Here is a 13,671-nt window from a genome sequence, read left to right on the forward strand (position 1 = left end):
TCACACAACCATTTTGAAAAACGATCTTTGGGCTTGTCTGTTAAAACTGTACATACCCATAGTCTATGATGCAGCCATTCTGTTACTAATTACATACTCTAGAGAATTACGGACCCGTGTACACCAGAACTCATGTACAAGAATGTCTGTGATGGCCAAAAAGGGGAAACAACCCCAATACCCACCTATAATAATGGAAATGTAAATTGTGGTATTTCACACAACAGAATATACAACAATGAACATCGATTAACTTCAGATACATGAAACAACATAAATTAATTCCACAAAGATTCATGCTAAACAAAAAACCAAACTCAAAAGAATATATATTGTATGATTGCATTCATATATAGATAAAAAATAGGCAAAACTAAACTATATGATTTAGGAATGCATACACAGATAATAAAACTATAAAGAAAAGCAAGGGAACGTTTATCACAGATAAAATATATGTTATAATAATACATAATATACTAACATAGGGGACAAGTATGTGTTAAATATACACATTTTAGACGTCTTCTGTGTATCTGTTATATTTCACAACTAAGTTTATAAAACATCACTCACCTGGTAGAGTTGCGTGAGAATTGAATGAGGTAACGCATGTAAAGCCCTGAGCTCCACTGCCTGTCGCATAGGATGTGCCCCATGGAAGTGATATTTTTCATGTTGAGGGAAAGATCTGGGGCCTTGGAGAAGGCCACATAATTCGCCAGTGATTAAATTAAGAAAAGGCCCTAGTTTTTCCTTTGCAGCACAGTGGCCTCCTATTTCTGTGATATCCTGTGCGTAAGTATAAGGATGTGTGTATGGGGTCGGGGGTGGGCGGGATTGATTTAGGGTTAGTTGACAGTCACAAGCTTAGTGCAGAGTTAAAAACTTCACCCTCCCCTTGAGAGTAGAGGGGAACTCTGGGGGCCTAAATGAGAGGGCTGAGAGGAGAAATTACATCTGCGCAGGCCCCATGGGAGAGGCCCAGGCAAGAGGCTCCAGCCAGTCCCCAGGATGTCTCACCTACACCTTCTCGGCTGTATCATGCTTCCTGCAGTATGGATGAGGCCTCAGAAGTCAGCACAGGAGACAGTAGGATGGCCCAGGCCCAGCGCAATGATGGTGAGGGAAGCCATTCTGCTGACTGCGTGCTCTAAGGCTCCGTGGAAGCAGCCAAGAGTAAGAGCAGTCACCCAGCCAAAAGGTGCTGGGATCAACCAGGAGGCCAGGGAAAGCTGGCTAGACTCTTCCAGCCAGGAGATGCCAAGGGAGGTGTGCACCTCTGCATGCCATGTCCCAGGGTCTCAGAACTGAGACTATGCCCAGGCTTGGCCATGAGCTCCCTAGATATGCCTGCCCAAGGAGAACCCCGTTTGGGGTACTGGGGAAGCCTATTTTGCCAACCAGAGTATGCTGATTTCCACCCCGGGGGCTGATACACTTTGTCATATGGTGGAAGTCATGGAGAAAAGGGAGTTTAAACCTTGGACCCACCATGTAGACTGTGGATTCTTGGGCTAGAGACTCCTTAGGATTCTCTCCTTTTACTCTGACCCCTTCCTGTTAATCCAGCTCAGTAATTCCATTCAGCCTATATTGACTGAGCACATATAATGTCCAGGTGCTTTTTCTAAATGCTGGGGATGTTATGTTGATTAGGGAAGACATGAGCCCTGCCCTCATGGAGTTTGCAGTCTAGGGAAAAAGAGGTGCAAGATAAGCAACTAAATGAGGAGGCATATTACAAAAGGAGAGGCTCAGGTTCTATGGGAGAGGGTCAACAGGAGTCTTAACACAGTTTAGTGATGTTTCTCTAAGTACGGTCCCTGGACCACCTGCATCAGAGGCATCTGAGGTCCTTGCATAAAATTCAGATTCCCAGGCTTCATGCCAGATGGACGGAGTCAAAAGCTCTGAAAGGGAGGCCAGAAATCTGATTTTTTTAATTGAAGTAAAACTTACATAACATACAATTAGTCATTTAAAAGTATACACTTCAGTGGCATTTAGTGCATTCACAATGTTGTGCAATCATAACCTCTATCTAGTTCTAAAACATTTTCATCATCCCCAAAAGAAACCCCGTACCCATCATGCAGTCACTGTCCCTGCCTCCTCCCCCAACTCCTGGCAAATACTAACCTGCTTTCTGTCTCTATGGATTTACCTTTTCTGGACATTTCATATGAATGAAATCATATACTATATGACCTTTCATGTCTCTCTTCTTCCATTTAGCACAATGTTTTTGAGGTTCATCCATGTTTAGCATGTATCAGGACTTAATTTCTTCTTATTCTTTAATAATATTCCATTATGTAGATATACCATAGTTTGTTTATCCATTCTTCCACTGATGGACATTTGGGTTGGTTCCACCCTTTGGCTATTGTGAATATTGCTACTGTGAACATTCATGTACAAGTATCTGTTTGAGTACCTGTTTCCAATTCTCTTGGGTATATACCTAGGAGTGGAATTGCTGGGTCATATGCTAATTCTCTGGTTAGCTTTTTAAGGAACCACCAAACTGTTTTCCATAGCAGCTGCACCATTTTATATTCCCAACAGTGCACAAGGGTTCCAATTTCTCCACATCCTCACCAACACATTATTTTCTGTTTTTTGATATTATGAGGAAATATCTCATTGTGGTTTTGATTTGCATAGGAATCCGATTTTTGAAAAAAAAAAACTTTTTATTTTAGAATAATCTTAGATTTGCAGAAAAGTTGTAAAGATAGTACAGAGTTCCTGTATATCTCTCATTCAGTTTTAGTTTCCCCTACTGTTTCATCTCACATCGCCATGATACTTTGTCAAAAGAAGGAATCGGCTTTGTAATAAGCACACACACGCACACAGACACACACACACTGACTCTTACATGCACTAAAGTTTGAAAGCCACTGATCTAGGGGTCAGGAAAGTCATTCCCGGGGAAACACACTTCAGCTGTTACTTGAAAGATACATATAAATGTGTAAAGGGAACAGGGTGTGATCCAGGAAGAGGGAACAAACAGTGCCAAAGCCTGGGGGTAAGGAAGAACTTGGAGCGTTTGAGGATAATCATAATACAATAATAGTAATTTATTGACACTTACCATATGCCAAGTACTGGTAAGCACTTTAGAACATTATTTTACCCAATTTCCCACAATAATCTTACAAAGTGGGAAATGTTATCATCTTCATTTTATAGATGAGGTAACTGACACTTGAAGGAGAGAAGTAACTTGCCCAAGGCCACTCAAATATAAAGTGGCAGAGGCAGAATTTGAACTCAGACTTTTCTTTTCCAATTCCTTTTCTCTCACTAGGCCCCAGCAATCGTCTGCTTGCAGCAAGAAGCACAGCGTTAACCATGTGCCTCCCCGCTCCCCTTACTCTTCCCACTTTCTTCCCCAGGGTAACAGAGCCAGAGAGGCCTTCGCATTCCAAAGCTGTGCCTTACTGTTATACTCTGTCATTGAATTGATGGTTGAATGAATGCATGAGTAGAAATAAGTAGTATCAGCAACGATCTGCAATTATATACTACTTCATGTGTTTATTTGTTTAATGCCTCTCTCCCTTGCTATACTGTCAATGCACAAAGCCAAGGATCCATACTGTTTGGTTCACCTAGTACCGGTAGGTGCTTACTAAGCATTCATTAAATAAATGAAGAAAGATAGGAACTCAATAAACATTTTTTTGTATGTTGAATGAGTGATTTTTATTTTCGAGAAAGAAGAAAATCAAATGGGTTGTTGGATGCCATTTGAGGCATTAATCGTAAGTTCCCTCTCTCTCCAGCAAAAACCTCAACCTCAGTCCTCCAACTGTCACATTCCATAGAAAGTGACAGTGGTTTTGATTCCTTGGAAAGAGATACATAAAAGACCTTGATCTGACCTAGGAAACATCTCCTTCACTATTGGGACGTCCAAATCTTGAGATGGGGGGTAGGAAGTCTCTATTCGAGAATATCATTGAGAAGAAAACAGGACATTATCCTAACAGCCTCAGAAAGTCAACTGCCTGCAAGGAGGGAAGAGGGTAAGGGACCTCCCCAGCCCTCTTCCCACTCTGGGACTCTGCTTTCCAGTATAGCACCAGGTCACGAGCAGAGTGACCACACTGCAGGTGAAGGCATAATTGCTCCTTATTTCCCCTGGCTCCCCCAGTGTTAAATTAGCTTTATGTCAATACCGCATTGGCAGCTGGGATGAATTATTGAAGCTCGTCCACTGCAACGGGCCCAGGTTCCACTTGCCTTATGGAATGGAGGTGAATGTAACACATTATTTCTGTTTGCCTTGTTGCGGTCAGTACATTTTCAGTCTGTTGTAAATATGAAGGGACTCAGCCCTGACCAGCAGATAATCCCAGCTTCTGCTTCTCATGAGATCAGCGGAGAAAGGAATTGCAGGAGGGGAGGAGCATACAAACACATCTGCTGGCCCCAAACTCACAGGGGCTCTTAGTTATCACAGTTTACACTGTAGCCCCCAAGCACCTATCCATACTCATATAAGCACACACAGTCAGCATTCACACACGTATATATGCATATGTACATTCAAAGTCTCAGTAAAGGCACCCTCAGCAGGGGCCCAGGATCAAAAATATGGAGGGTGCCAACATTTTGAAGAATGATTTTCTAAAAGACTATGCAGTGGGCTGGCCCGGTGGTGCAGCAGTTAAGTTCGCATGTTCCATTTCTTGGCGGCCCAGGGTTCGCCGGTTCGCATCCCGGGTGTGGACATGGCACCATTGGCAAAAGCCATGCTGTGGTAGGTGTCCCACATATAAAGTAGAGGAAGATGGGCATGGGTGTTAGCTCAGGGCCAGTCTTCCTCAGCAAAAAGAGGAGGATTGGCAGTAGTTAGCTCAGGGCTAATCTTCCTCAAAAAAAAAAGACTATGCAAAGTTTAAAGCTTCTTCTCCTCCCCCAACAACGTTTTGCTAGCAGGGGTGGCTCATTTGCCCCTGACACTTGGCAGACATGGATGATCTGAGATGTCTAAGGTCAAGGGTGGGGAACCCAACTGCTGGGGGCTCCTATGTGCATATGGGGGAACAGTTTTCCTTCCCAGCTCTCTCCCAACTCCCCCATGAGCTGGTGTATCCCTGGATTTAAAGATATGTTTCTGCTGCTTGGCTCAGATGTCAAAATTATTAGTTATAGCTCTGCATTTATCCATCCACACCTGCACTAACATTCATAGTCACAAACATGCATTTACACTCCTACACACACACACACACACACACACTCACTATATACCGAGAGATAGATCTCCTGGCCACAGGTTGGGTTTGAGTGCTGTTGAAAAGGCCTTCTGATCCTATCAGCTGGTCACATACCTCTCAAAAATCCCACCATTAAACATTTATCCCTTTGTGAGTTCCCAATTAAGAATCAAATACACACCATAAAGTTATCATTAGACATTTTGGCAGGAACTCACTCTGCCAGGGCGCCTCCCCCTCCGTGGCTGGCTGACTCTTACTCATTCTTCAGGTCTGATCTGGCCTTCCCCGTCCTCTTCTCCCAGACTAACAAGGGAAGTTAAGTTCCCCCATATCCACTCTCATTACTCTCTGTTGTTTTCCTTAGATGCACCTATTATGACTATAATTAAATGATTATTTGTGTGATTATATTTGTATAGTTTGTGACCCCAGTAGACTGACAGCTCCAGTTGGTTAGGGGCTGCCTTTCTCTCTGTTCTTTACTGTACTCTCAGTGCCTAGTGTAGTGCCTGGTACGTATAGATGCTCAACAAAATTTAAATGAAGTTGGAGGGTTTGAGGAAAAGAGAGCAGAGAAGGAGGGAATAGTGTGCAAAAGGTCAGAGCAGATGGTTCCAAACTCTTGATCTTGGGCCTCTGAATATCACCGTCTCTTCCTTCCTCACCTGCCAGTGTGACAGAATGTCCCCTTCCCTGGGGCATGTAAAGATGCCAATGAGACCACACAAGGACAGCACTAGGATTCAAGGGGACATAGATTTCTCAGCTGGAGGGAACAGGCTTGAGGGGCATCTTGGCCTGGTCTGGCTCCCCACTTTTCCAGAATGCGACTAAGAGCTCATTCTTCCAGAGCAAGCCTTCTGTGAGGAACCCCTTTTTCTAGATGTTTCCTGGTAATTAAGATGGAAGACATCAGTTGCTGAGAAAATATGGTATTGATAATAATAATAAAAATACTATCGGCTAACATTTATTGAAAGCTTACTATATGCCAGGAACTGGACTAAGCACTTTATATGTATTTATATATAATTATTTCAATTAATACTCCAACCATCTTGTGAGGTAAGTACATATTATTCCCATTTTACAGATGGGAACAAGCTCAGAGAGATTAAGTCATTGGCCCAAGGTTACACAACTAGGAAGTAGCTGAGCCAGGAAAGAATTTTTGAGGCCAAGCTTTTACCTGCCAGGATATACTATGTTCCATTTTAAGCCCATGAAGAGATGACAGCCCACCCCTTATCCCCAGACTTTCATACTCACTCAGCAGACATAAACTGATGTCATTCATGAACTTGGGATTTATTTGAGATCTTGGAAGCTGCCACTATTCTCTTATCCTAGAAGCACCTGAACCTGGCTCCTGATTCCTGGAGTCTGAGAGGAAGAGAGATGCCAAAACATCTGGAATTGCAGAAGGAAGCAGATATAGACAGCTGGAAAGTGCCAGATCCTTAATGTTCTCCAGCAAAACATTCATGGGCTCAGGCCCTCCTGCTTGAGAGATGGGCCCACTTTAGCCTTCCCTATGTATTTCTCTTCTCCCACTGGTGGTCCTGGGGGCTTATTTTAGAACGATGGTCTGAAGCAGGTGAGAGGTGAGCCACATAGGGCGACACAAACCAAAACCAGTCAGTGTGAGGGAGGAGCTGCCACTGAGGATGGGCCCTGTTTTCTTGGGACTGCACTTGGGGCTCTGGCTTATTGTGTACAGGCCCTTCCAGGAAGTGAGAATTGTCTTGGACATTGGATCATGGTCTCTTCTTTCCCCCTCTCTTCCTAGTGCCCTGACTTCAGCTTTGTTCCTCCAGTGATCAGCAGAGCCTGAACGCCATAGCTCCAAATTAGGTCTGGAATTAGTTTAAGACTACTAAGATCCCAGACCTCATGTGGCTGAAATTTGGTCTGTCATAGACACTTCCTGGCTCATCCTTTCACCCTGCACTGATCCTGGTGTTGTCTCCTCTAGTCTGAACTCCTAAAGGGCAAGGTCCAAATTAGTGTTGAATATGGTCAATTGGCACGCATCCTTCATTCCTACTTTCTTCTATTGTGTCACAGAGACTAGAAAGCTGGAATACACTTCCCTGACTCCCTTACAATTAAGTGTACTTGTGTGACTGGAAGGCAGAAAGGAGGAAGTGGCCTTCTTTCTGCTATTTTCGGCTTTCTGCTGGCAAGCAGAATCCTGGAGACATGGGATTCTCCTGTGACAGCCATTCCAGCTTCCTAGTCTCTTCTTCCTAATTCCTAGATGGCTAATCTCTGGCAATGTGTTCTTTAATTCAATAGTTCAAGTATGGCCTTTTAAGCTCCCATCTTTCTGGTCATGGCATATGTATTAGCTCTCCTGGTATTAGCTCTCTTGGTACAATTTCTAGGAGTCCATTCTACAAGTGTTTGCAATGTTTTTGTAAGCACTTAATTCCCTATATTAAATTCCCTTCAGTTTAAAATACCTGGAGTAGTTTGTTTCCTGCACTGAATCAAGCCCTCAAAAAGTTATGAAATGACTTCTTGGAGAAACTCAAGGGGAAAAAGCCAGTATGGTGAAGGGGAGGAAGCCAGTTGAGCACAGACAAAAATACATTATCATAAATCAGCTTCTCTTACTGACAACCAGCAGGCTTTCCCACTTAGAGTATAACAAAGATAGAGGGTGGGACAGAGCAGGTAGGTAGGTAGGCAAAGAAATAGACATATTTCAAGGATTGTAAGGCTTATGAGTAGGGGATAGACAGGCAAATAAACAAAAGTTCAAATGTGAGTGTTCAGAAGTCTGCTATAGACCACCATTGAATGGGAATTAATGTTTGTGACCCTCAGACACACACAGACATACACACACATGGTATGACTCAGAATTTTCTCTCCTAGTTTGAAAATTCTGCCCCTTTATTCACTATGATGGCCCCAAATGGGATGAAGATGATGTAGAAGGTAAAAGATGCATGTGTGTTAGGAGGATAAGAATCAAGGTGAAGTGATAAGACCGCAGTGAAAGAAGGAAGAATAGAGTGGGAATAATGAAGGATATAATGGGAGCGAACTTAAATTGAAAAGAAGGAAGGAGGTGAATGAAGGTGTGTTTGAGGGCAGATAAGCAAGAAAACCAACCTCCTCACTCCTGGATAACTTAATCTCTATTGCACAGTATCTGGAAAATAGCAGGTCTTAGGTATACATTTACTGAACTGAAGAACAGCGTTAGGGAGGATAGCGGAGGCAGGATCACACAGGATGGGGTATGTGTGTACTAACAACCACTAACACTTACCAAGTTTTACCATGAGCCAGGCACTCTGCTAAGCACTTTACAAGCATTATCACTTGAAATCCACATAAGCACTCCATGAGGCAATTACTAAATTATCCCCATTTAATAGATGAAGAAACTGAGGCTCAGATAGTTTAAGTAACTCATCCAAGATCACACAGGTAATAAGCGGCAGAATTAGGATTTGAATTCTGACTTGTCTGACTTCAAAACCAGTGTTTCTCACCACTACATTATATGTATTCCCCTTTGTGTCAAGGCTAGGTCCATGCCTACCCCCCAAACACACATAAAAGTTTAGAGAGGACCCCAAGGGACATGGTCCCACACCTGGCCTGTCAAAGAGGATAGGGCTAGCAGAGGGGGATGGGGGCAGGCAGCTGGGGCCAGGCTAGGCCCCCTGTCTGGGGAGGGACCATATTAAAGCTTCATCTTCAACAACACAAAGAAAAACAATTTGAAACTTAATCATCTCCCAGAATTATGATCCCTCCCCACAGCAGGGAGCACATTAGCAGAGCTGAGAAATGATAATTCAGCAGCCCCCAACCCAGCAGGGAGGGAAAGAGAGGAGGAGGGAGGAAAACAGAAACAGAGGCAGGGGGAGAGATGGGGGGTGGGGGAGAGGCACGGCCTGACCTCTCATGTTTCTTTCTTCTGCCAGGTCGGGAGACAGAAGTCCAGGGGAGTGGCCTGGTATTGACCAGAGTGGCCAGAATTGACCCTTCAATTCTGCTCAGATAGGGCAAGGGTAAGTTTCTCCCTTAGGTCAGTTCTCAGCACCAATGGATTCCTATGTCCGGAGTTGCATTCACGCCCACCCAGACCAGGTGTAGTTTGTGGTCTTAGCCTGGGTGAAGGAGAGTTCCCAAGCCCCCTGGGCTGGTCCTGAGCACCCTCTTGTACGATGGTACCTCGGCGAATCAGCGGTCCGTCAGGACCCGACGTGCTGGACAGCTCCCAGCCCCAGAAAGGGTTCCCCGGAGTGAGCCGGAGGGGTGGGGCGAGACTTCCCCCGCGCCGCGGCAGTCCCCACCCTCAGGAAAAGCGCGAAGGCTTCTGGGAGCTAGTGGAGGAAAGGGCTCCGGGTCCTGCAGGGGTCGCGATGCAGATCTGGTGGGGACCTGGAGACTGGAGCCCTGGGGGCAACTTCTCCAGACGCATTCCTTCCTTCTGAGTCGAGACCCCTCACTGCCCCCATCACCCCCCGCCGGGGACAATGGTGCCTTCAGCCCCCAGATATGAATGGAGCCTTTGAGAGCAGCACGCCACGGGGTCAGCGGCGGCCACGGGGTCCTGGGGCTGCCCAGCCTCCAGAGCACGGAGCCACTGGGCTGAGGCGAGTGCCGAGCTCTTGGGGGAGGGAAGGTATCCTATGGTCCCTGTCTGAGAGACTGGTGGCTCCTGGGAAAGAGAGTCATCCAGGATCAGGCAGGCCCTGGTAAAGGATTTTAGTGGGGTGGGGAGAGAGGAATTCCCCCTCCTTATGCCAGAGGAGAAGACAGTTTGCCCCCTCCTCAAGAGGCAGAGAGAAAGCTGCGTGGGGACAACCTACCAAGCTTTTGCTACCTCCTCTGGCCCCTTTCCAAATCAGAGTCCCATCCTTCCTTTGGATGAGGCAGCTTCCCTCTTTCCCTCAGTGCCCCTGTCCCTTCTTCTGGGTCTGTCCCTGAGGTCTGGTTCCCCCTCCCTGCTCCTGTCTCCCCGCCCCTTCCCGCACTGCACAGACTGCCCGGTTTCTATGGAAACAGGCCCAGGAAGGCTCTGCCAGGAGGCCAAGGACACCTCTGCTCTTGGGGGGGAGGAGGGAGAGGAATTTAAAGTACTGAGCAGGAGGTGAGTTCTAGCTATTCCCAGAGGGGGATGGAGACCTGTTGGAAGTGAGACTTTCACTGTTGGTGGAAGGGCATCAAGAAGAGGAGCTCTGGGCCAGCCCCAAGATGGAGTGGTTAAGTTCCCGGGAGCTCCACTTCGCTGGCCTGGGGTTCGTCAGTTCCCATCCCGGTCGCAGACCTCTGTGCCACTTATCAAGCTATGCTGTAGCAGGCATCCCATATATAAAATAGAGGAAGATGGGTACGGATGTTAGCTCAGGGCCAATCTTCCTCAGCAAAAAGAGGAGCATTGGCGGCTGCTGATGTTAGCTCAGTACTAATCTTCCAAAAAAAAAAAAAAGGAGCCTTGATGTAGTCGCACAATGAGATTGAGGCAGAGTTGAGGGGCTTCTTCTTGTTCCTCCAGTTTCACTGTTCCAGACATCTAGACAAGCCCCCTCAAAGGGGAAATTAGTGGGTGAAGGAAGACAGGAATAGCAAGAGGTCTCTGCCCCTTCGTATTTCACACGAAGCTCTATCGTTTTACCCCTCCACTGGAGAGGAGGCCCCCAGGAAACTAGCAGGCTCCTGGGAAATAGGAGGGGAAATTGGAGTGGGCGTTCAGGGCTGTCCAGGAATGTCCCTTTAGGCATCTGGAGCTAGAGGTGGCCAGAGGCTCCCTCCCTAGTACCTCCACTGAGGAGATGGAGGTGGGCCTGGAGGCTGCTGCTTCCTCTCCTCTGTCCATCCTGTCAGGATGTTGGGGTATGAAAAGAAGAAAGTGGAGGTGGCCAAGCAGGGGTTGGGAGCAGAGAGGGTGGAAGAAGCCTAAAAAAGGCGGGACCAGGAGAGGGATGGGTGGGTGCAGATGTGTGTGGCTAAGGCAGGGAGGGAGCTTCTTAGAGGCTTGACTGTTAGCTCCTGGGAGGTGAGCCCCAGGCCTCACACTCTCTCAATGCTCCCACCCCAGGCAAAGCTGCCTCTTGGTCAGCGACCATTGGAAATCAGAGTCCTGGGAGAATGTGTTATCGGAGTCCCTTGGAAAGGGGTCTCTCAGGTTATCAGAAGGTTCAGCAAAGCTTCCCTGGGGAAGTGAAATGGGTCCTTTGGGAACCTAGGGTTTCTAGGACCTGAGCCATCGGCTCTCCCTTGGCCATAGCCCCCAGCACAGCTGTTTTGGTGTTTGCTTATTTTGGTTATTTTTTGATCAGATATTTTGGCACTGTGCACATTGCCTCCTGTTGCCATGGCAGCCGTGACAGGGGCTGAGGCACCGTGAGAAAAATACCAAAATTAATGAGTGAGCGAAAGTGCAACCGAGAGAAAAACAAGGTTAAAAAAAGAGTTAAAACAGTAATGAAAACAGGCTTCCCAGCTCCACAGCAGAGCAGCTGCTGAAGCTTCCCCAGAGCGGCAGCCCCCGCCCAGCCTCGGGCTCCTGGCATCTCCCAGACCTCAAGGCAGAACTCGCTCGCCTTCCCCCACTCAGCCAGCCACAGACGCAGCAATAGCCACCCGGGAACCATCCCAAGCACAACAGTAGATCAGCTCCAACAGCAGATCAGCTCCCATCACAGGTAGCATTCGGCCTCCCAGAACAGCATCTCAGGGAAGAGCTTCTCATCTCCTAGGCAACGGAGCCTGGGCTGCGGCCCCCACACAACAGTGGTCTAGCTATATTACCAGGAAATGGCCTCCCAGCTACACATGAGCTTCAGAGCTATGGCTGCAGGCATAACAGCATACCAGCTAGAGTCCTGCACACAGTCACAGCCCAGCCACAAGCCTGGGCAACAGCATCTTAGCTATAACCAATCCCCTGTATGCTGTCATCACAGCAATAGCTTCAGGACCAATAGCATCCCAGCTACAGTCCTATACACAACAGTAGCTCTGCTCTTATCCCAGGTAACAGCCTTCCTCCCAGGTACAGGCTCCTAGCAACAGCTTCTCATCTCCTAGGACCTAGGCAATGGATCCAGCTACAGCTCTACCTACGTCATATGAACAGAGAACAGCTTCTTGGCTATAACCAGTCTCAGGTGTGCCAGCCTCACACTTACAGCTTCAGGCTCAACTGAAGCGTTTCAGTTATAGCTCTCCCCTCAATACGCACACACGAACACACACACACACACAGCTTGACAACAGCCTCTCCAATAATCTGATTGTTCTGGCTATAGCCTAGGCACATCAGCATCATAGCATCACAACAGTTGTCCTAGCTGCAATCATAGGCAACAGGCTTTCTGTTACAGTACCAGGCCCTACAACATCCTAATCCTCTTAGCCACAGTCCCTCCCAGGTACACACATATTACAGCAAGAGCCTTAGGCCCCAAGCATCCCAACCACTCCCACATCTAGCATCCCCCAGGCTCCAATCCCCTGTCAGAGGCTCAGCTGGAATCTCAGGCACCATCAGTTTCAGGAGCCCCCCAATGCTCAACTTGCCAACCAGGTCTTCCTCCCAGTTTGGTATGAGGCCAGGAGCCTTGCTTCTTTCCTCTTCAGATGCCACCTCCCAGTTCCTGCCCTTTGCCTGCCTTCCTTCCTGGGGAAGACAGCCCCATCCCCGTGTCTGCATTGCCCCAGGCTCAGGTTCCCACAGAGCCCAGCCTGGCAGCTGGGGTAGAAGGGGATGAGGGGCAGAGAGAAAAGTAGGCACACCCTGGTGTTGCCCTGGCCCAGTTCTGCTCCTACCACTTGGTGCAGGATTTGGGTTTGATGGTGACAGAGCAGGGAGGACGGAGGAGAACATCTGGGAGATTAGCATTTCCTGCCCAGTGCTGCGGCTGCCTATCTTGCTCAGCCGTGAGCAAGGGAGGAGAACAGAGGAGCCTTTGAATGGCTCCCAGCAAGCAGACTGGGGAGGGTTTGCTGCAGTGGGCAGCAGGCACATGCTGGGGGCAGGGAGGCTGGGGCAGCTCCTCTGTGGGAGATTTCTTCTCTCTGGCCACTGATTCCTTCCTTGGAGCTGTGCTCACTGATGAGGAGAGGATGAGTTTTGCAGGGTGCAGAGAGAAGCCACTTACAGGACAGATCCTCCTTTCACTAGCTGGCTCCATCTTCCACCCAGAGCCCCCCACCTGGGCTCCTGGGGCTGAAGACTGGGGGAGGGGAGGACTGCAGCAAGACCCTGGCCAGAAAGGGAGTCCGGTGGAGGAGGGTTGCTCTGGGAGAGATCTTGGGCAGTCTTTGCGTGCCCCCTTAGCTGACCAGAGATCCTACCCTTTACCCTGAAGAGTGTTCCACAGAGGAAGGCTAGGTATGAGAAGGTGAGGAAGCAGAGGAAAGAGACAAGGGATAGAAGCGTGGTAGAAACAGGGAA

Source organism: Equus caballus, chromosome 14 (genome assembly GCF_041296265.1).
Source record: "Equus caballus isolate H_3958 breed thoroughbred chromosome 14, TB-T2T, whole genome shotgun sequence".
Taxonomy (NCBI): Eukaryota; Metazoa; Chordata; class Mammalia; order Perissodactyla; family Equidae; genus Equus; species Equus caballus.